At 39.3% G+C, this 20949-nt stretch overlaps 1 long non-coding RNA gene across 1 annotated transcript in view; it reads right to left on the bottom strand.

Moving 5' to 3' along the window:
* Nucleotides 1-1647: 1647 nt before the first annotated feature.
* LOC141738389 (uncharacterized) overlaps nt 1648-20949 on the bottom strand; it is a 34204-nt gene continuing 14902 nt past the window's right edge. Inside the window, exons 2-3 of the long non-coding RNA XR_012585375.1 lie at nt 15618-15685; nt 1648-2677 (exon numbers count right to left, since the gene is read on the bottom strand). This is a non-coding gene — a long non-coding RNA (uncharacterized LOC141738389). The remainder of the gene's footprint in view (nt 2678-15617; nt 15686-20949) is intronic.

Below are 20949 nucleotides of genomic sequence, written 5' to 3'. Positions count from 1 at the left end.
GTTCTTTTCCTGGCACCTCTAGCTGCAATAAAACTGCATTGTGGAGCAATTGTTCATGAGGCAAAAGGTAAGGAAGAAGATTGATATAAATATTAGCTGCTTTTTAATGTCTCTTTGATACTCCTTGGACCATAAGTCTACTTAAGTTTGCCATCATGGTTGCAGTGATAAAGCTGCATAACTAATTTACTAAAAAGGCAAGAAATTCAAAATTTAGAATGTCAAATGAATGAGATTATTATACTTTCCATGTAAATCACAATAATCCTTTAAAGAGTATTCACAGTATTTATTGACATTCATAGACACTAGATGCATTCATGTGTATTCCCCGGTTGCAATGTGGGATGGGAAGGACAAACAACACCATTTAAGTAATTATCTTTGAGGGAGAAGAGCTACCTTACTTCATGAGGAAGACCAGAAAGTAGCCGGAGCCTCCTCAAAGTGATTGTGCCCCTATTGTTTCTCTGTTGGGACACAGCAGCCTCCTGCTCCTCGCAAGCCTGTGCTGCTCTGCTATGTGCTGCAGGCAGAGCCACGGGAGTTCAGCAAGAGTTGAGTACTACCACATTTGCCTGTGGCCAGTCGCCTACTAATCCAGGTGTAGCATTTTTAAACAAATCTTAGCTCTAGACAAGTAGTAACTCTTATAAAATCACAGTCAAATTCGGGTTGGATGGACCTGTCAGCTATCAGGTCAGAGGAAAGTTGTTTGGGGATTTATCCAGTCTTTAAAACCTTGACTTCACAGCTTCTCTGGGCAACCTCATCCACTACTGGGCTGTCTTCATAGTGAAAAATTTTCTTGTATCTAATCAGACCCACTCTTGTTTCAATTTATGGCTTTGTCTATTTTTGTCCTGCCATGCACCACTGAGAAGAGTTTAGCTTTGTTTAGTTTTTTTTTCACAATAAGCTCCTCACGGGTAATGGAAGGCTGCTGTTAAATCTCCCAAAACCATCTCTTCCCCAGGCTGAACAAGCCCCATTCCCTCAGCCTATCTTCACAGGGCAAGTGCTCCAGATTCTGGCCATCTTGGTGGTCCTCTGCTGGAATTGCTTGAGCAGATAGACATCTTTTTTCCAATGGGAGCCCCAAAAGAAACACAGTATTCTAGACATCATCTAATGAGTGCTGAGTTTTGAGGGATAAGCACTTCCCTCCACAGGTTGTTGCCCTGTTGACAATAGCTGAGGATGCTGTTGGCCATCAGTACTGCCAGGGCATGCAGCTGGCCTTTGTTCTGCCTGCTGTCCACCAGGCCCCCCAGGCACTTCTCCACGGACATGCTCCCCCAGCACTCAGGTCCCAGACTGTAGGGTTGCAAGGAGCTCTTCCTTCCATGATACAGAGCCTAATATTTGTCCCTGTCATATTTCACAAGGTTCTTTTTGTCCCCTTCCTCCAGTATCTCTGAATGTCAGTCCTGTCCTTGAGCATAGCGAGTGGTCCCCACAGTTTGGTGTCTCCTGCAAACTTGGTAAGACTGCCATCTATCACCTCATCCAAGTCATTGCTGAAGATGTTAAGGAGTTCAGGTCCTAGTAGAGATCCCAGCAGTACCCCGCTTGCTACCACCCTTGAGGAAAAGCATGACCCATTAACCACTATCTTCTGAGCCTGGGTAGTCTACCCTTATTTCCACCCATCCAGCTTTCCACTCATCTGGTTAAGGCTGGGTGATAATTTGCAGATCTTTATAACATAAAACAATAAACAATTGCAGACAGACCTCAAAATTGTGGAAACACAAATCTTTTTACGCTCATTGTTTTCTCACCTTTTTTTTTTTTTTCAGAGAGTGAGAATACACATAAAGGAATTTGGTTGTGAGCTTATATAAAACTATAATTTCCCCTGGAAAAGTATCCTTGCACCTGCCTCTAAGTTCCTATAAGTTCAGCCAAAAAAAAAAAAAAAAGAAGAAGAAAAGAAAAAAAAGAAAAAAGGAAAGAGATAAAAGCTTTAGAGAGACTTAATTACACTTTGTTATAACATATTCATGGTTGCTAGATGAACTTTCTCAGAACTAATTTTAACACCTTATTAGAATATATATTTCAACCCAAATTAACCAAAGGCATTAATCTTCAACTCGTATACATAAATCCAGACAGTAATTCTTTTAACTTTTTCCCTTTATTATAATTTAACACTGTTTTTAATATGAAATGCAATGAGACTCTTGGTTACACTTTTCCATTTTCAAAACAAAAATATTCCATAATTCAGAAGTAGTCTAAATATTTTACCTGTAATTTTTTATTAAAAGACTCAAACATACCTCAGAATATAACCCTGCCTTCAAACAGGGATGAAATGCACAAGATCACATCTTTAGAAGTGAACATGCTTGAGAAAGTGTGAACACTTTTAAAAAAAAAAAAAAAAGGATGAGCTTTATGGATGTTATTCTGAAAGCCTAATTAGACAACAAACACTTTCTGTAATCCCTTCTCCCACCTCCCTCCAACTGAAAGCAGCTTCTCCCTCCACTTCAGCATGAGCCTGCAGGACAGGAACACAGCAATTCTTTCTCCTTCATCACTCACTTCTCACAAATATTGACACTAAACTACCAGCTCTAGATGAAATTTTTTAGAACCAAAGCACACTGTTCACACTTCAGCTGATCACACTCTCTCCACTTGAGTCTTCCTTATTTCTGCCGTCCTGAAAAGGAGAAGATTCGATAACCTTTTAATCTCAGGTAATTGTCAAATATGCAAAGCAACTACATCAGTTTAAGACATTGCCACCCTACGTCAGTGACTCTAGTCTGGGTCAGTGTAAAGACAGATGAGCTAAGTAAAAATCGTGGCGTTGAATTGAAGTGGAAGTCTCTGAGTACTTGCTCTGTGAGTTGTGATGTCTCAGCTGGGGGCAATAGCGAGCAGGAAGATGTGGTAACTTCTTCAAATGTGACAGCAGCTTTATAGACGCACCCAAGTTCATGGATATTGCAGCCAAGTTCTGGCAAGTTTGGCTGGAGCAACTTAAGAGGCTAAAGGAGTAACTACAGGGCAAAAAGATACAAGTAGGCACTGAGGTCAGTAACAGTTTAAGAGGTTATCCCAAGCTGAGGATGAGTTTTAATCAGCAGAGGACTATACCACATTTAACACCATGTAAGGGACAGACAGGCAGCTGGGCATGGATACATCTACTGTTGCTAAATGCCTCACAGCACGTTTACCGAGGTTTTAAGTCTCACAGTGCTATTTTGAGAAACAGATGGCAAAAAAATTATGAAACTTATTGTGATCCTGGAGTTTTTTTGATATAAAAACATATTCATAGGAGCATACATTGGCTTTGGGTTCTGCTGTTTGTGTTTTAGTGTTCTTTTCCTGCAAGGTTGAGTATTTTTTCTCCTCGCTGGTATTCTCTTCTATCTGTCAGGAGTACTTTGACAAATGAAACTGTTCACCTGAAACACCAGAGAGCCAAAGATCGCTATGCAGCAATAGGAAGGTCATCCTGGGGATGCTCACTGGAAAGAAATGCATATATATCTTTGAATTTCTTGGATTGGATTTGTTAATATTTAGCGGTACTTAAAACCACAGATATTTTGATGGCACACAGAAGTCTCTCTTCTAAAGAGACTTCAGGGACTGGAAAATAGCTATATTGAAAGATGGCAACTGACATGTCTGTTTGTAATTGATTTTCATACGGTTTAGAAAGCAAGCTTGGCAAGGCTCTGTAAATGCAACAAAATGTATAGCACCTAATGGAGTAGTTCTCTCTCCCTGTGACATAAAGAAGCTCCCCTCAGTCCTGATAACAACTAATGGGAAATTGCACTCTGAAGTGCAATAAATCCATCCATTAAAAGGGTAAAGAGAGCTCAGACTTTGAAAACTAGGGATACCGCAGAATGCTCTGTCAGTCTCATGTTGGACAGGATTTGGTTTGCTTTTATGGCACCACATAAAGAAGTAATAGGTTATAAAGCTTTCAGGGCCCTAGCATAGGTGACAGAGTCTTTATACCCCCTCTGCACAACTGGATGAGAAACAGATGTCATACTTCTTTCCCTACACACTCTCCTCTGTGTCAAAGGCTGTCAGAGGAGTAGAGGAACGAGCTGTATGCCCACTGCTCTATAAAAGTAATGTGTTTTTTGAGGCCGCAGTCTGTTCACAGGTCTAAGACCACAACCAGACACAGTTCTGATTTCCAGCAGCACGTTCTAGCTCTTTGCAAGCAGTGAAATTATAGGCACAAAATTTATTCTAGCTGAAAACTGCTTATTGGGAAAGTGTGACTTCATATGCAGTTAAATTTCCTTCCAGTCTGACAGAGGTTTCAATCTTCATTTAGTAACTCTTTCACCAGAGAGCAGACTGAAGATTTTACTAATGTCAATTGTCCGGCCAGGAAAGATAAAGACACTCTAGAAGAATTGAATTAAATAGCTGCAGGAGGTCACAAAATTTATGAACAAAAACATTTTCTGGCCATGATTCTATAAGGAAACAACTGTCTAGGACATTTTCTGTACTTTTAGAAAGGAATGCATGGAGGAAAAGAAAGGTTTCATACTGGTAAGTATGACCTCTCAGCTGTCGAAAGGTTTTTACCTGCTCCATGTAAAACTTCAGCACCTAGAATGCAATGCTTCCACAGCCCTCACTGCGCTTCTTTCTATATGCAGTACAAGGGGATGTGAACATGTTATGCAAAATGTTAAATAACTAAAAACGCCCCAGAAAATTAATGGGAATCAGAGGGAATAGAGTTCTTGATCCACATGAATGTGCAGGGTGAAAGTGTAGATAAATTTGGATTAGCAAGCAAAACTGAGCCCTGTTGTTAAATAGCACTTGATTCCATTAGACTGTGTCGGATTGTTAAAAATGCTAACATTATGTGTGACTATTCATTTTCATCACCTGCTCTTGATTAATCCAGTCCTAAATGGCATCTGTGGACCCTGCCATCTCATACTACTTAATTAAATTAGCAACACATTTGTCTCCCCCGTTTTCCTATCAAAGGGTTGTGCTCAGGAGAAATAAAACCTTTGTTCACCGCAACTCCGTATAATTTACACTCCTTTTTTCCCTTTTTCCTCCAGCTCCTGGCTCAGATGCTAAATTGTAACTGGTAATAGGGAGCTATTAGGTCTAGTGAAGCGTGTCAAAGAAGTCAGTAGAAAACCAGACCTGAAAGGAGGCCTCAGATCTCATAAAACAACAGGGTCAAGATTCTAGATTCAGGATTACATTGTACCAAGATTCATTCATTTTGTAGTAAAAAAGCCTATGACCTTTATATATATTTGGGGCAGAAAGATGGGAGAAAGGCTGAAGGAAAAGAGAAGGAGAGGGAAGGATGCTGAAACAGGTAGAAAGCTTTTGTTTAGGTTATTTTTCCAAGAAGGTAAAGAATATAATTGTCAATAATAGACACGCATATATGAGTAATGGGGCACAGTGTATTGTGTCTCCAGGGTAAGGGATTAATATAATTTATGCTGCTAGAAAACAGTACTACACAGTACTATCATACTGAACAATATATGGTCACAAAATGTATTCTGTGTGAAAACAAAGCATCCACTGTTCAATGAATCACAATCTGTACTTGTGAATTAATATGATCCTATATGTAGGATAGGATCCTCCAAACTTTGTTCCTCATCCCAAAAATGTTAAATCCTTTCACCCCCACAATTCCCTAGGATGACTTGTGGCATGTGCTACCTGTCAATCAAGCCAGGAAAACCTAAATACCAGTGGCTGGTTCTTAGGTTCTTCTTTTCTTTCCAGTCTTACAGTGATGTGGGAAGAGGTTGAGACACAGAGTACTCCTGCTCTGGGTTGTAACTGAACTGCAGAGAGCAGGCTGGCAGGAGTGTGCCACAGCCTCCCTGCCTTGCTCCTCATGTAATCATCCCTTCACTAAAATTCCCTCCCGGTGCTAAGATGGGAACCTACAGGTTTGCAGATCTCTCTTCGGCCTTCCTCGCCCTCCTGCAAGTAACCTTCTGCAGCAGAGGGTGGGGAACCTGACACCGATGAGAACCTGTCGCCTTCATCTCTCTGTGCCACAGTTCTCTATTTGGAAATTACTCCTCCAAGAAGTGTAGCGACAAATTCACTCATATTTGTGAAGCACCCACAACATTTCTGAAAATACAGGACAGCCCATGAAGATAATGATACACTGAGAAATCTGAGACAGCAATAATAGATCAGATCCTGCAAGACTTGGTGGTTTTGCACGCTCTCTGCAAAGGAATCCTCAGCCCTGTGTTTGGTATCTGGTCTTCCCATATACACATAGGTGAGTGAGAAGCCTGACAAAGACATTTCCAGAAAGCATTTGCTTAGGGAAGCATCAGCGCCAGCCAGTTGTGAGACACTGAAGACAGACAGCTGCTTCAGTAGCTTGGGCCTCTTCCATCTGCAATTATACTGCAGAGAGATGGCACAAAGCCAGAATATCCAGTAATCCTGATTGAGGTGCTCAGTTGGGATGCAGGATCTGCATTTTCAAATTCTCTGTGTTTTTATCAATTTGGGACAGGGACGTGAACTTACATTCTATGGGTATCCCTCAGCCCTGGCTTCCTTAGTCTCTTCTTCACATCTTTGTATAAAAGAAAAAATTACTAGGCCAGAAGAACAAACAGCTTCCATAGAGCACTGTCTTAGAAACTGAGGCTCTGAAACAGACACTCGTTTTTAGTCCTCAACATCACGAGTCAGTGGAGCAGGCAACTTGCTCAAAACGGTGTCAATCCTTTCTTTTCAGTGAGCACACCCGAAGGACAGCACCCCGATGCTCAAAGAGACGTTCCCGTACATAACCCGACTATCCTGTTCCAGGCTTGGATGGGGCTTTCAGCAGCACCAAAGCCTAAACAGTTCTGCAGACGCCAGCCCATGAAAAATACCAGTTTTGAGCAGAGGGCTAAAGTGTCTCCAAAAACATGTAGAAAATGAGTGCCGAAAGTGTTAGGCACAAGTCCATAGGCACCTTGCTCATCAGAATGGGAAGGGTTCTTTTGGAGGAGAGTTTGGAAGGAAAATCTGAAAACCAGTTGTTGATAAGTTTCCTAACCACCACCTACTCTATCTGCTGAAGAAAGCAAAGGCCTACTGTATTCATGTGATCTTAAACTGATCATCTAATTAACAGTATCATAATTTATATGCACAGGCAGATGACTTAAATTTACCTATGCAACCTTGATCTTGGCTCTTCCTATTTTCAGAGTGCTTGATTTTTAATAATAATAATATTTTTTTAGGTATGGTGCTTGCTGTTTGCATGGTTACAAGTACTACAACAATGTCAATTAAAATGCTGAGGGAACATTCAGAGCTTTCATCTGGACAGAGATGTGATGCATCTTAAAACTTGTATTTTTAAAAATATAATTGAGTTGCTCTTTTTTGCAAAAGTGAATTTGGTGGTGTTGCAAGTATATGTTTTCCATTTAAATCTTCTCACATCGAGGTGACATGCACAATCAATCTTCCTGGTGACATTGTAGCAAAGCAGAAATTATTGATGCTTAGTAGCCACAGGATCACAAACAAGGAAATGGAAAATGATAGTTAATTGATAAAGGACTTTCTTTTCCACTTTGAAAGCTTTCTAATTGCTTTACAGAAAGACAAGTAAAATCTATGAATCCATCTGAATGGATTCATAGAAATACAGGGTAAAAAATAACCAAAACATCCTCTGACTTTTCATGTGGTTCTTGTTTTTTGCAGAAATCCCAAAAGGCCTTTCATGTATACTTTCTCTCCTCTGCCCATTAAGGATAAATTTCAATTATTTGGCTAACCTTTTTTTTTTTTTTTTTAAGTCGCTTCTTTTGTCAGTTTAATCCTTTATTATGCAAATTTCTGATGCAAAATAAAAGTGCCACATGTTCATCCTATTTTGAGCTCTACTAAATACTTGGTAGAGATTAAAGCTCCCACTCAGGAAATCATTCTTATTGGGAGATTTTTATATTAATGTTAAAAACATGCATACGTGTTGTTTTCAATAAGGTTGAATTTAAGCACATGCTGAAAAGCTTTCTTTAAATGGGACCAAGGAAAACAAGTGGTCGGTTTTGCTGCTTCCTTGAGGATGTGCTGCGGCAAGAGTTAGTTCCATTTTTATATCTTCCACCCAAAGAGCACCTCTTCATTAAATCAACAGGAGGATTCTTTTTATAATTACTAAGTTTATCAATCCAAATCTAGCATTATATGTTGATGATAGAGTACAGACTGGAATATGAAATTTTAAGAGTTCAGGAATAACCTTAATCAGAAAGATTTCATAGGCTCATAAACCATCAGGAAGCTGTATCATGCAGATCTTATCTGTTGTATAATAAATCAAACAGTTCCCCATCAGTTTAGATCTTCCACATAAGTGCCTTTTGTGATGTTTCATTTCATATATTCTTGGATTGATTTGAAAATTAAGAGACAGTGATTGATTTTTAGCATGTATCCATCAGGCAGAGTTAAAATCTTATAAAATCAACATTAATTAAAATGTATCCTTACTTACATCCTTTCAGAAAATAGTATGCCTGGGAATTTGAACACCAGCACAGGCAAGCAATTGCAAAACCTTAATGCAAAATATTCTGATCGTGACACAAACAGTTATAAAATGAAGGAAGGTGTAATTCAGAGGCAAAGAAAAGGTACAGAAGAGTAAGAGCTAATAACTGTTTTCTTGACAAATCATGATTTGTTAGAAAAAATAGCACAGTTATTGTGCGCTATTGTCAACTGCACTATTTATTTTTTTATTTTTATTTTGTTATGGAGAAAGAAGAATTATTTTAGTGAAAGTCTATTTTAGGGAGCAAAACCTAGTAGCTTAATAAAAAGGTATATTTAGTAGATGTGCATAACTAAGCAGATGATGGGACGCATATATATGGGTAAGTTTGGAAATAATTTTTTTGTGTTGAAGGTTATTTAAAGAAAATTCTTTAATGCAAAGGGTATTTGACAGCCCTTTGTCTGCTGGAAAATACAGAGAACTGTCACGTTTAGCTTTAACAATCTATTTCTGGGTAATACAACTTTACCAGCAAAGATAACTCAACAAATGCTATTAAATGCAGTTCCTGTGCCATATTCTCAGATGGTATAAGTCATTGTTCTACTACTTTGATAAACAGTACCTCACTGAACAGCTAGGACTAGTGGTATGCGCAAAATGCAGCTTTATTGGTCATTACTGTTTTTGTGAGCCTGTGTTTCCCTTACATAAATAAGAAAACTATTAGCTACTTCTTGGCAAGAGGTTTGTGAAGAGCGGGGATGTAGGTGTGTGCAACGTTAGCCCTGAGTGTCTGAGAAGATACAGTGCATGAAGCAGCACTGATGTTGCAGACATAGCTACTTTGGCCTCCCCAGGAAGTCAACAGCTGCATAAAACTGATTACACATAGACATACCTCTCTTTCAGTCTGAGTATACTAGAATTTTTGTTAAAGTCACTCAATAAAACAAATTTGTATTACCTATCCTATTGATCTTAAAACATTGCATGCTGTGATGTGATATGATATTGTATGTATCTATGTATTGTCCAGCATTGGAATTTCCCAGTTGTGAATGTATTCCGTGTTTTCAATAAAATGTAGTTTTATCACCTATTCTTTTACAACTTGTAAACTCTACTCTTCGATATTTTCTTAGGGTACAGTTTGTTGATTGCTGCTTTGGTTTGTGACACATTTTAATTGCTATTATGCAGTATTCAAGCGTTCACAGCTAGTGCCAAATAGGCCTAAGGAAAGGCTTAGAAAATGGCTTCTTCCTTAACAGCCTTCACAGGCTGAGTCCCACATCTATCACTGGGTTTTCAGCTCTTTGGCATTCTCTGAAGATCACTTGTGAGATGCTACGTATTTTCCATACCTTAAGTGAGCTTAGCTCTCCCTCCCACAATGGATGTGAACTCAACCACACACTCAAAGGCCATAATAACCAAGCTGCAGTAGCAGTAGTCTCCCAAGTCTCCTGATCATCCAAAACAGAGCCTGGTCTCCTCAACATCCACAGCAGAGATCTGCCCAGCGCATTCACCCTTTCCAACTGTCCACACAAGTATGTTCTCATATGCTGTGGGTTAAGGAGAAAAGGGAGGAAAGAATGGGAAGAGAGACAGAGAAGTGGATTGCCCCCAGCTTTCATCTCAAAATAGAGACAGGACACAGATTTGGAGTGCACCTTGGTTTTGCAGGTAAGACACAGTCCAGTCAGTATGCAACAGTGTCCCTGAAGACCTGACCCTGAACAAAGAATCATTCAATAATTTAGGTTGGCCAGGACCTCTGGAGTCCTCTTGTCCAACCTCCTGCCCCAGGCACAAGCATGAAATACACAAAGGCATTGGATCCCACAGCTCTTGTCACTATTTCTGGGTATCAAGCATTAGTTTCTTCTACCTTTAGATCATGGGAAAAATTATCCTCCCAGGTGTAGGGAACATCTGTTCACAGCCATGGCAATACTTGCTTTTCATAATTTTTGGTCAGGAATGATCTCATTTTCTCTTAGGACAGAGAGAGAAAGGACATTTCATTTTGCTCTAAACTAGGCAGTTCACTGCATTATCAGAGAAAGGGAAAGAGGATGCACCAGATTGGTGCTGATGCCATTCTTGATTTCATGTTTCTGGAGGGACATCTCAATACATAGGGCTTTGATCTTGAAGGTCATTGGTGATGATAGCTTAACGAACTTCTGAAGTAACCATTTTGTAAACAGGCTGAATCATTTAAATGCATAAATTATACTTTCAGAAACAGGATTCATATCCTGTAATGCTATCCAAGATCACACATAGACTATGTTATCTTGAATTGGTTTTGATTTTATTACTTCTGATAAGTGAGACAAAATTTTCTGGAAATTTGTTCTGTTTCTGTTCATGAAATTGTCTTTGGTTTGCAATAGAACATGAAAATGCTCAAATTACATGAATCTGAAAAAAACCCCCAACATTTCAAGATTTCATACATAAGATTTGTGAGTGAGCTTTTGTTTGGGGTCCTTTTGTGCTAGGCACAGAGCATAAAGAGTAGCAGAGAGTCATTGTTCTGAGAAGTTTATCCTCTAAATAGGCAAGAAAGTAGAAGCAGCAGAAAGTAGCATGTATATTCTACTATATCTTTGGGGGACAGAGGGATGTCAAAGAAAGAATTGGGAGGTTACCTGGGGGTACATGAAAAGAATAAAGGCGGAAAAAGGAATATTGAATTTGAGGGAGTTAAAACAGGGGAGAAGAAGGGCAAAAGAACCAGGTAAGAATAAACATTGGATGCAAAGACTACGAAGGAAGAAGAAAGTCAGAGAAAGTAGAGAGCCAAAAAAATGGTGATATTGCAAACAGTCTCTGGATATAGAAAGGCTCAGGCTTTGTCTGTGTCTGCAGCCGCTCCCACTGACTAGTGTTTCTGACCCTGTTTTTCACCTGAAGGCCAAATGGTGAGGGGTAGAGAACAGAGGGGGAAAATACTAGTCTCAGTGTGTTAGCTGTAATCTAATGCCATGGTGACGAAATCCTGGAACCAAGAAGAAAAGCAAAAGCACTTAGGATCCAAAATCAGACGAAGAGCAATCAAACCCCCACAGTCGCTACTTGGATAGAGCTAAATTTTCAGAAGTAGCTGTAAGAAGTCATGTGTAGTTCTTTTCTGTTCTCTGTGTAAAAATCCACTGTTAATCCTCAGACTATATTTGCATATATGAGTTAGGAAGATCATAGTCTACATACATCTTGAATGAAAATGCAGTTTGTATATAGGTTACATAGCTTTCTGAATATGCTCCAATTTGGATAAGACAAATTGCACACGCACAGGTTTAGATACTGCTTAGAGGCACCCTTGAAAGGCACCCTTGATTCAAAAGCTATTAGCTACTCATCTTAAATCTCACAAGTCATGCAGGATTAGTCCTAGTATTATTAATGCAGAGAACAAAGTGATTGGAGATTCAAAAGCCATTTTAGATGAATTTAGTAAATTTTATAGCAATCTCTTCACATCAAAGGGTTAAGAGGATAATGGTTATGAATATACTCCTTGATGTTTAAAGGATCCTTCAATTCCACCTGAGGACAGTATAGGTCTGAAATAATCTATTACCCATAATCAGATGGAACATGCAATTTATTTTGGGGGAAATTCTCCTCATCTGCATAATTGGTCTTTATATACAGGAACTTTAGGGGAGGGAAATTCATCTTGCCAACTTGGGGTCAGGATGCATCATATGGCCCTTTGCAAAAATTCCAATTCACTTGCTAAATTCAACAAACATGACTAATGCTGAGAGAGAGGAAGGGAAGGGAAGGGAAGGGAAGGGAAGGGAAGGGAAGGGAAGGGAAGGGAAGGGAAGGGAAGGGAAGGGAAGGGAAGGGAAGGGAAGGGAAGGGAAGGGAAGGGAAGGGAAGGGAAGGGAAGGGAAGGGAAGGGAAGGGAAGGGAAGGGAAAAGAAGAGGAAGAGGAAGAGGAAGAGGAAGAGGAAGAGGAAGAGGAAGAGGAAGAGGAAGAGGAAGAGGAAGAGGAAGAGGAAGAGGAGATGAGAAGGGAAGGAAATGGATATGGTAAGGAAAAAGGAAGAGGAAGGGATAAGGGAAGGGAATGGATATGGGAAGGGGAAGAGAATGTGGGAAGGGATAGGGTAAGGGATAAGGGAAGGGAAAGGCAGACAAGGGAAGGGAAAGGAAGGAGAGAGGAGGGGAGAGGGTTTCCATCATGATCCATATGCACCCATCCACGTTTAAGATTTATCACACAATTTCAGTGTGTCCGCCCCTCAATATTATCTGTAGAGAGAGTGCATATGTTAAAAAAAATTGGTACATGTCCTTTATTCCATCTCTTCTTGCCGGAATGCTTAGAAACCTCTAGATGCTTTTCTTTTAAATCACTGAAACTTTAAAATATATTTTTATGTATTTATGTAGCATGTGTGTTTGCATGTACCTTTGTTTCCAAGTTTTTAAACCAATCTTGGACTCACATTTTTTGTACTTCATCTTTCAGGCATTTAAATATCAGATATTTTTATTGAAGAATTGAATATTGTGATACAGCTGCATAACTGCAGTATAATTATGCTGTAAGTTCACAGTGTAGCCCAAGTTCTGGACTGATCATCGAGAGAGATATATATATTAATTCAACTCATGAATATAACTGGAAAATATCTCCCTTTCTCTGTCTTTTTTAATCTTGGATAATCACATTACAATTGTAACTGTTTTATTGTTTTTGACACAAGAATTTGCCACAAAATCCTAGGATCCTAGAAGTTTAGGTACCAGGCTGAGTTTGTTTTAGTGCACACTTGTCAGTTTCCTTCCACTACGTTGTTATGCTTTTTGCAGCTTGTGTACTTACCTATGCTTCCTTGTGTAGCAAACGTATACTTCATTTCCAAGCAAACTTCTATGTCTATATAAAACTATGTTGACAGTAGCCAATCTACGTGTTTCTTCAGTAGGAAAAAATGTAATTTGTTTTCTTTCTTCCCTTTTACGTTAGCACTTTGGAGAGTAACGTTATGTTTTTATATCTCGCACACTTATGCGTGTGCCACTACATATGAAATTGAGTAATTCTAGCATGAAAGTCTAAAAATTATGCAGCTCCACATAGCTTCCTCAGGACTGAACAGTGAATGATGACTTCTGGGAACCTTATCTGAAAATAATTATCGAGCCTTATCTGAAAATAAGTTTATAAATAACGAAATAAAAGATCCCAAAGGCATCTATATCCTGGCTTTCAAGGATAAAGGATATGCCCATAATAAAGAGAGAGAAGTGACAATGCCGGAACTCTACATTTTTGTTCTCCAGCCAGCACAGCAAGTAAGCACATGTGGCCATGTGGATTGTGTTTAGGACTCCAAAGAAGCCTCTTTTTGAACCACTTTTGTGGTAAATATATGTGATTAATTTTCAAATCAGGTATTTTAATTGCAAGGGAAGGAACAGGATGCTGAATGTTACTATCTAAATGAACATGCACACTACAGGTTTTTGAGGAATTCCTGATGTGTTTCATCTGTGATGGCTTAAGCCAATCTCAGCGATGCCGTGGTTCTGACATGGTCAAGCATGAAAAAGCACATCTGCTTCACTCATTTTTTTTAACTTTATTGTGGTTTCTTTGTTTTTTGTTTTGTTTGCTACAACGTACTGATGTTAATTTTCTTATGTGGCTTTCCATACTTTTTTCCAATACATATGTTTATTAAATTAATAGTATTTGTCCTTGAATTTATTGTAAAAAGACATATGCACATGGAAAATATCAATTTGTACTTTCCACTACCCAAATCTTTCCATTTTTAGACCATTTGAAATGTTACTTATAGTCCTGAAAGAGTATTTTAAAAAATCACACGTCCCAAGACGAAGGCTAAAAGCTGCATACACTTTGTATTAGTTTTTAAAAGCCAGTTTTTTCCATTGGAATTGGGATGATGAGGAAACAATGTCATTAGCTCACTTATACAAAACATTGCTAGAAGTGGACCTCCCTTCTTAGTTGGTGTTCTGCCACTTCTCCAAACATTCATTGCATCTGGCTAGAGAACAAGAAATGGATTCCTCTGAAGTGTAAGAATACTTCACATCTAGTTAAAAAAAAAAAAAAAAAATCCCATCTGCTTGGAGCTTCCGCTATAGTCCGGTTCTCAACAAATTACCTCATTATGTTTGTGTTGAACATAAGTAAAACTATATGACTACTTACACAGCTGGTGGGAATTAGTGACCACGCTATACAGCAAAAATGAGACTTGCAATGTAACAACGTTGTAACTACGGTACAGCTGAGCTCTAGTTAATGAATCTAGAGTCTCTGACTGGGAAAGGGACAGGAGGACTCAGAATAAGGTCAATTTATTAAAAATCCATAGAAGTCACTGTCACTACCTGCTCACCAGTCCATTTCCCGTTCTATTTAAAAGGGGAATTATTTTTCAACCTTATGGGATGTCTTCCTGGGCTTTCCTGGTGCCTTGGGCTGTGGTGATTAGAGAAATAATCATCTTGTAAAGTGTTGGAGATAAGGAAGATATTTAAATAATGTTTTCCTTCTTTGTTTACCTCTGCAGAAGGCTGAGGGACCAAACAGCTGAAGGAAACATTTTGCAAGCTTTTCAAATTTACAGAGTAAATTCAACAGTGTTGCTGTGAATGTTATCGCTGAGTTTTGTATTCATGCTTGATTCTTTATCAAATTAGCTCTTCTGTGAGTAAATATATCTTTCTCAGTTGCACTCCTACAAAATCAGCCTATGTCCTGAAAGTAACAAAACTGATGGAGTATGTTCCAGATATGCAAACCAATTAGCCTACATGTCTACAACATAATCTCAGGAAAATAAGTGGTCTCCAGTTTAAAAGAATCAGATATTGAATCCAGGCTATATCATTTTCTTTGCAACATTTTGGATCGTGTATCCCAACTATATAATCTCCCATTATTTTGTGCAAATTTGCATCATCCATCATGTATGCTGCAGTGGAAATTTGTAGCGCAGCTGAAAGCATATTTGAAGACAAAACAATGCAATGAAAGGAATACCAGCATTCTTACCCACACCATTTCTAATTTTTTCTTTGCAGTCTTTTCACATGTGGTTTATGTAGTAACTGAATTAAGATCTGGAGAAAAAAAAACAACACCGAAATAAGTAATTTAATAGTAATATATTCATCGTATTTTTTTCAAATTAATGAGTACATAATCCATACATAATACGTGCATTGTGACAATACCATCAAAGTTAGAATAGTTATGTGTAGAACATTATATATAGAGAAAATTATACATAGTTTATCCATACAGAATGAAACATATTTTATCAAAAGGTAGGTATATCAATGGGTATTATTTACGTGTATTTTGAGGGTTTGACAGAAAAGAAAACAAGAAAATCCAAAATTTAATCCATTATGGCTTTTGTTTTTACAGATCCCTGACGTTTTATACACATGTCCACAGAGCTTTTTTGGCAACAACACAAGCTTGGATTTTCCTTCCAAACTGCATAGTGCTTTTAACTGGAAATGTTCTGTAACAGAAGAACACAGCCTCTCTATTCAAATTAAACATTTTAATTGGGTTTTTTTGCTGGTATAAATAACTCCTGTTACTTTTTTAATATTATGCTATCATTTGATATTTGTCCAATTTCAGTGTTGCTTTTACAATTACAATATCATATGACAACCATATGAAGCCAGCTTTTTTTTTTTTTTTTTAAATTAAACAGTCATCATGGCACGCACAGGATACTACCTCTACAGATAAAATAAATAATTTCATGCACAGTACTTTCATGACATGGGTCTTCTAACTTCATTGACTTTAAGACCCAAGGGAAGCCCAGGCACAATTGTCAATAGACCTCCTTGAAATAAAAACATCATTTTTCCTTCTGCCCATTGCAAGGAAGACTGAAACTGCCACTGATAATTAATCCACTGAGAGAAATCAATATTGCAACTGGTTGGAGATGAAACAACCCATAGCAAAATAAACTTTTGCCATGACAGTGTAACAGTTCTTCTCAGCATATTCTGTCTGTGGGCAGATGTGGAATCTTAATAAATGGTTGCAAAAAGTAGAAGCCAGTTGTATCAAACGGTTGGATTTTGAGCCATAAAATACAGTTATTGTTCTTGTATGTGCTGACTTGTTTTTCAAGACATAGTAGTGGCCCTGTATTTATCAAGGCTGAAAATGCTGTGAAAGAAAAAGAAAGGAGACAAGACAGCTCGCAAACAGCCAATAGGGGGAATTGGTTATATGAAAAACATCAGTGTTGTACTGCATTCGGCTTATACAATTTCTGGAACTAGACTGCAACACGGGAAGTTAGATTTTGGCATGAAACTCAATAATTTGAATTAATAATTTGAATGAACAGGTTAACATTTACACATTTATATTTATTTTAACTCCCTGGTGAAGGATGAAATATTTACAGTGGAAAAGAGTTTAGGGGTGGGTTAGAATTTAAAAGAACGGAAGAGTGCCTTAGATATCACTTAGATAAAGTTGATGAAAACAATAACAAACTCTATGGCCCAACACATGGAAATCAAACCTATAGCTGCTTTGGGAGTGGCATTCAGCAGGAAATACCATGACAGTCAATGACAGAGTTCATTGATGCATGACTGTCTTCCAGCAGCCCTCCTCCAGATAGATGAGAAGTTCACTTTGCAAGGTTCTGCTAGCCTCATCCTAAGCCTTCCTTGGCTGCCTTGCAGAAGGAGCTGCATGGGTGGCCCAAGGCAGCCACACACTCTGGAAACCCAGCTCCGTATCTCCTTTCGGCAGCAGAGAGAGCCCTGTCTCCACACTGCAGCAAGCTCCAAGAAAATGAGAATGGGGTCAAAAATGACTGGCCAAAATAAGGCAGGAGTGCTACAGAAAGTGGACTTATTTTTTTTTCCCCAAGAAGGAGCGGGTAACATGGCTTCACTTTCCAATGAGTGCTGTACTATCAGCAGTTCCCAGCCAACATTAGAGATCAGAAACTACTTCCGTAAGCCATTTGAAGGTCAAGAGTTATCCCTTTGTTTTGTGAGTCTTGCCATAGGGTGCTCCATTCTCTTCTCAGCTCAGGAAGAGATTTTTCTCCGGTCAGTATCAAGTCAGAAGAGTCCTGATAACAGACTATGCAACAGGCTGGAAGACAAAGCATCACTAATGAAGGCTGGTCTGCTGTGGTTGTCATTGAAGTTTTAGTTTCACATCAACATCGCATTCTGACATGGGCTAGAACTAACTTTTCTATCTTCCCCATGTTTCCAGTTGCAAGATCTCTGGGGAGAATACAGCTGAGCTTTTCAGGCATGGACGAGTGAAATAACTGTTTTGCATATAGAAGTTACTACTGCCACAAACTAAGCGCCCATCAAGTCCTGAAACTTGTTGCTATGGAAGTTTCTTCTCTTCTGGCAGATATGACCCTCTCACGGAGCAATTAGTCAATGACTGACAGAACAATTGTTTTCAAGCTCCACACTAACATATACCTCTACACACACAGATGTGTGTTCTAATTTTATTTTAAGACCTAGCTCAATGCACTGGAACAGGACATCTGTATTGGGATCTTACACAAAACTTTGCTACCGATTGCGAATGAGAATTGCATGAGTTGGCTACTGTTTTTTTACAAATAAACTTTGAAACTGGATGGTTGTATGAAAATAAGATAATTTCAAGAGTAAAAAGAACCTGAACATATAAATAAGTACAATTCAAAACATTAATGACTTATTAAAAAGCTATCTGCTTGGCACACAGATTTGAGTGTGCCACAGGATTCAAATTTTAGCAGGATATTATTATCAGAAACCTCCTCAAGAGTTTTCCCACATAAGAACAAAAAAAAATATTTATGCCTAAACCAGGCTACAAAACAAAAACAACATTGAATGGATCTCTAATAATTTTTATTCTCTCCATCAGAACCTATTTCCACTTATAACAGAATAGGCATCCCAAAAAGGACCAATGAGACACAGGAGTTTCCGGTGCACAAGATCTCTGCACTGAATGATCTTTCACATCACATTCTCTCCTTACAATCTTAAAATAATAATAGTAACAGTAAGACTAATTCAAATTTTTTTAAAAGCTGACATTAAAACTAATGGCTATGCTGTTAGCCTCAAAGCAGTTGCTGTCAGAAGAAACAGTTCAATTACGACAGAGGAGATACTTGGAGCATCTGAGAATGTGTGTGCACACGTGTGTGTGTGTGTATACATGTATATGTATATTTGTGTATATAACCCTGTGCTTTTGCATCTGATGGTCTCCAGATATTTAAAACTTGTTTTCACGGCCACTCTGTGAGTCAGCTATTGTTCTATACATTTTTTACCAGAACAAACCGAAATACACCAAAGCAGGGAAGTCACCTTCAAGGAGACAACAGGGTGCAGAGCTGTGAGTCTTGTGATTCCCACACCCCTTCTATTAAAAGCAACATTTCAGTAATGGCAAGACAGACAGGAAAGTTCCTCTAGAGAGGATTTTGTAGTGTGTTTTTCAACCTCTCCAGTCCTCTTGTGAGAAACTGCAATTTGGGGTTAGGTTTTATAGAAGCCCACAGCCACAGCATTCATGGAAACAGACTAATGATGTTTGTTATCCATAGATAGCCTGAGTCTGGGGATAATTCATTACTTTAGTTGCAACTCCTCTGCTTGGGGATGGCTAGTGGAAGAGATATTACCAACCTCACAGCAAACGCCTCTGTTTGTTATAACTGAGTTTCAGAAAATAGGCTTGTGATTTCCCCCCCCGTCAGATAAAAGGGATTTTTCCCTGGAGGGGACACCAGATTGAAACTATTTTGGAATCTCCCTCCGGGGAAGAGCGTGTGCTGCTTTCCAACCACAAGTTACCTTTCTGCTATTGATCCTGCTGCCGCACGCTGCTCAATTGCTCTAGCCTCCCCCTTTATTTACTGCTTGTCAGCTTTCCTGATTCCAGGTATCATTTCCTTGATAAATATTCATTATGGCCCACGATTTTTGTTCTCCATCTTACAAGCACGGCATGAAAAGACTTTTGTCTTGGGCTGCAGACACTGCAGTGGCTTTCAAATTCACTAGTCCCTTTAAGGGAGATCACTTGTCTGCATGGCTGGCCCTAAGGATGGGCAAACTAAGTGCTTGCCTGAGGAGCCAAATTTTGGAGGAAAGGGATAGCTCACACAAGCTACTGGGCACTGAGCACTTACAGTCAGTGTTTCTGTCTGTTTAAATTAATCACCATTGGGCATCCAGGAGGAGCCAAGGCTGACAGCTTTTGAGACTTGATTACAACATTTTGAGCTCATCTCCCTCAAGGAAATAGGAAGCCCGATTTGGCCCTGAAGCGCAGCAGATATGGCCACAAGCCCCTGAAGGCAGTACACACTGACAGGCAGGTAGTCACAAGCAGCCCAGGTGAAAGTCGTAGAGAGACAGGTATGGGACAAGTATGAAAGGGAGAGGAACCAAGCCTCTAACCCACAGGGCAGGCCCCGTTTGTCCGATACGGAGGCACAGAAAAAGGTAGGATCAAGCTCAGTGCTGATGCTGAGAAGCCGCAGCGGGATGCCCAGGTGGGATGCTCTTTCCTCTCTGAGCACGGGGGCTGCTCGATCTGCCTTGTTACTGACCTGAAGTACATCTGCTAACCCACCACATTCTCAGCCCCACGTGTTGACCTGAGGAGGTTTGATGAGAAGGACTGATTTCAAAAATAGATGGCCTGTGTGGCTGATTTATTTCAGATGAAGCAGACTACCAGATCCTCTGAAGCGGTCTCAATTACCTTTACGTAAAGGCTGTTATTCTTCTCCTACAAGTAGTAGTCATGTTTGAGTGGCCCGATTTGTGCAGATTTGGCCTGCCTTGTCCACTTAAAAGATCATTAATCACCACTCCAGTTTATAAATCAAGGAGGCCAAGTTGCTGAGAGCAATTGAGAGTCTGAGGCTCCGCAGAAGTACTTAGCCAATTCCCAGACCCAGGCTTAGCATTTCTTTCTCCCCGCCTCTAGTAGTCAGACAATTCATCATCCTTCTCCCATTGAGGCAGAATGAGCCTGACAGAGGAATGCCTGAAAGCTAATCAATATGATCAAGTTGAGGGGGAGAGCGTGTCACAATGATTTTTTTAAAAATTTTTGTTTGTTTGTTTCTAAGTCTTTTAAATAAACAAAACCCATTCCCGTTAAGATTTGGTAGTTTGAATTTATATAAGAAAAAAGCAAAAGGCAAACAAGTGCAAAGCAAAACTCAGGATGCAGCAACAGGGGGAAAAAAGATACCGCAGACACCCTTTTGCAGTAGTTATCTGTGAAGAAGAATAAAAGTGTCAGGCAAGGAATAGGACTATTATGATTGTGGATT

This window comes from Larus michahellis, chromosome 2, assembly GCF_964199755.1.
Source record: "Larus michahellis chromosome 2, bLarMic1.1, whole genome shotgun sequence".
Classification (NCBI taxonomy): Eukaryota; Metazoa; Chordata; class Aves; order Charadriiformes; family Laridae; genus Larus; species Larus michahellis.
Note: the sequence above shows the minus strand (reverse complement) of the source record. Positions and strands in the feature narration are given on the sequence as shown.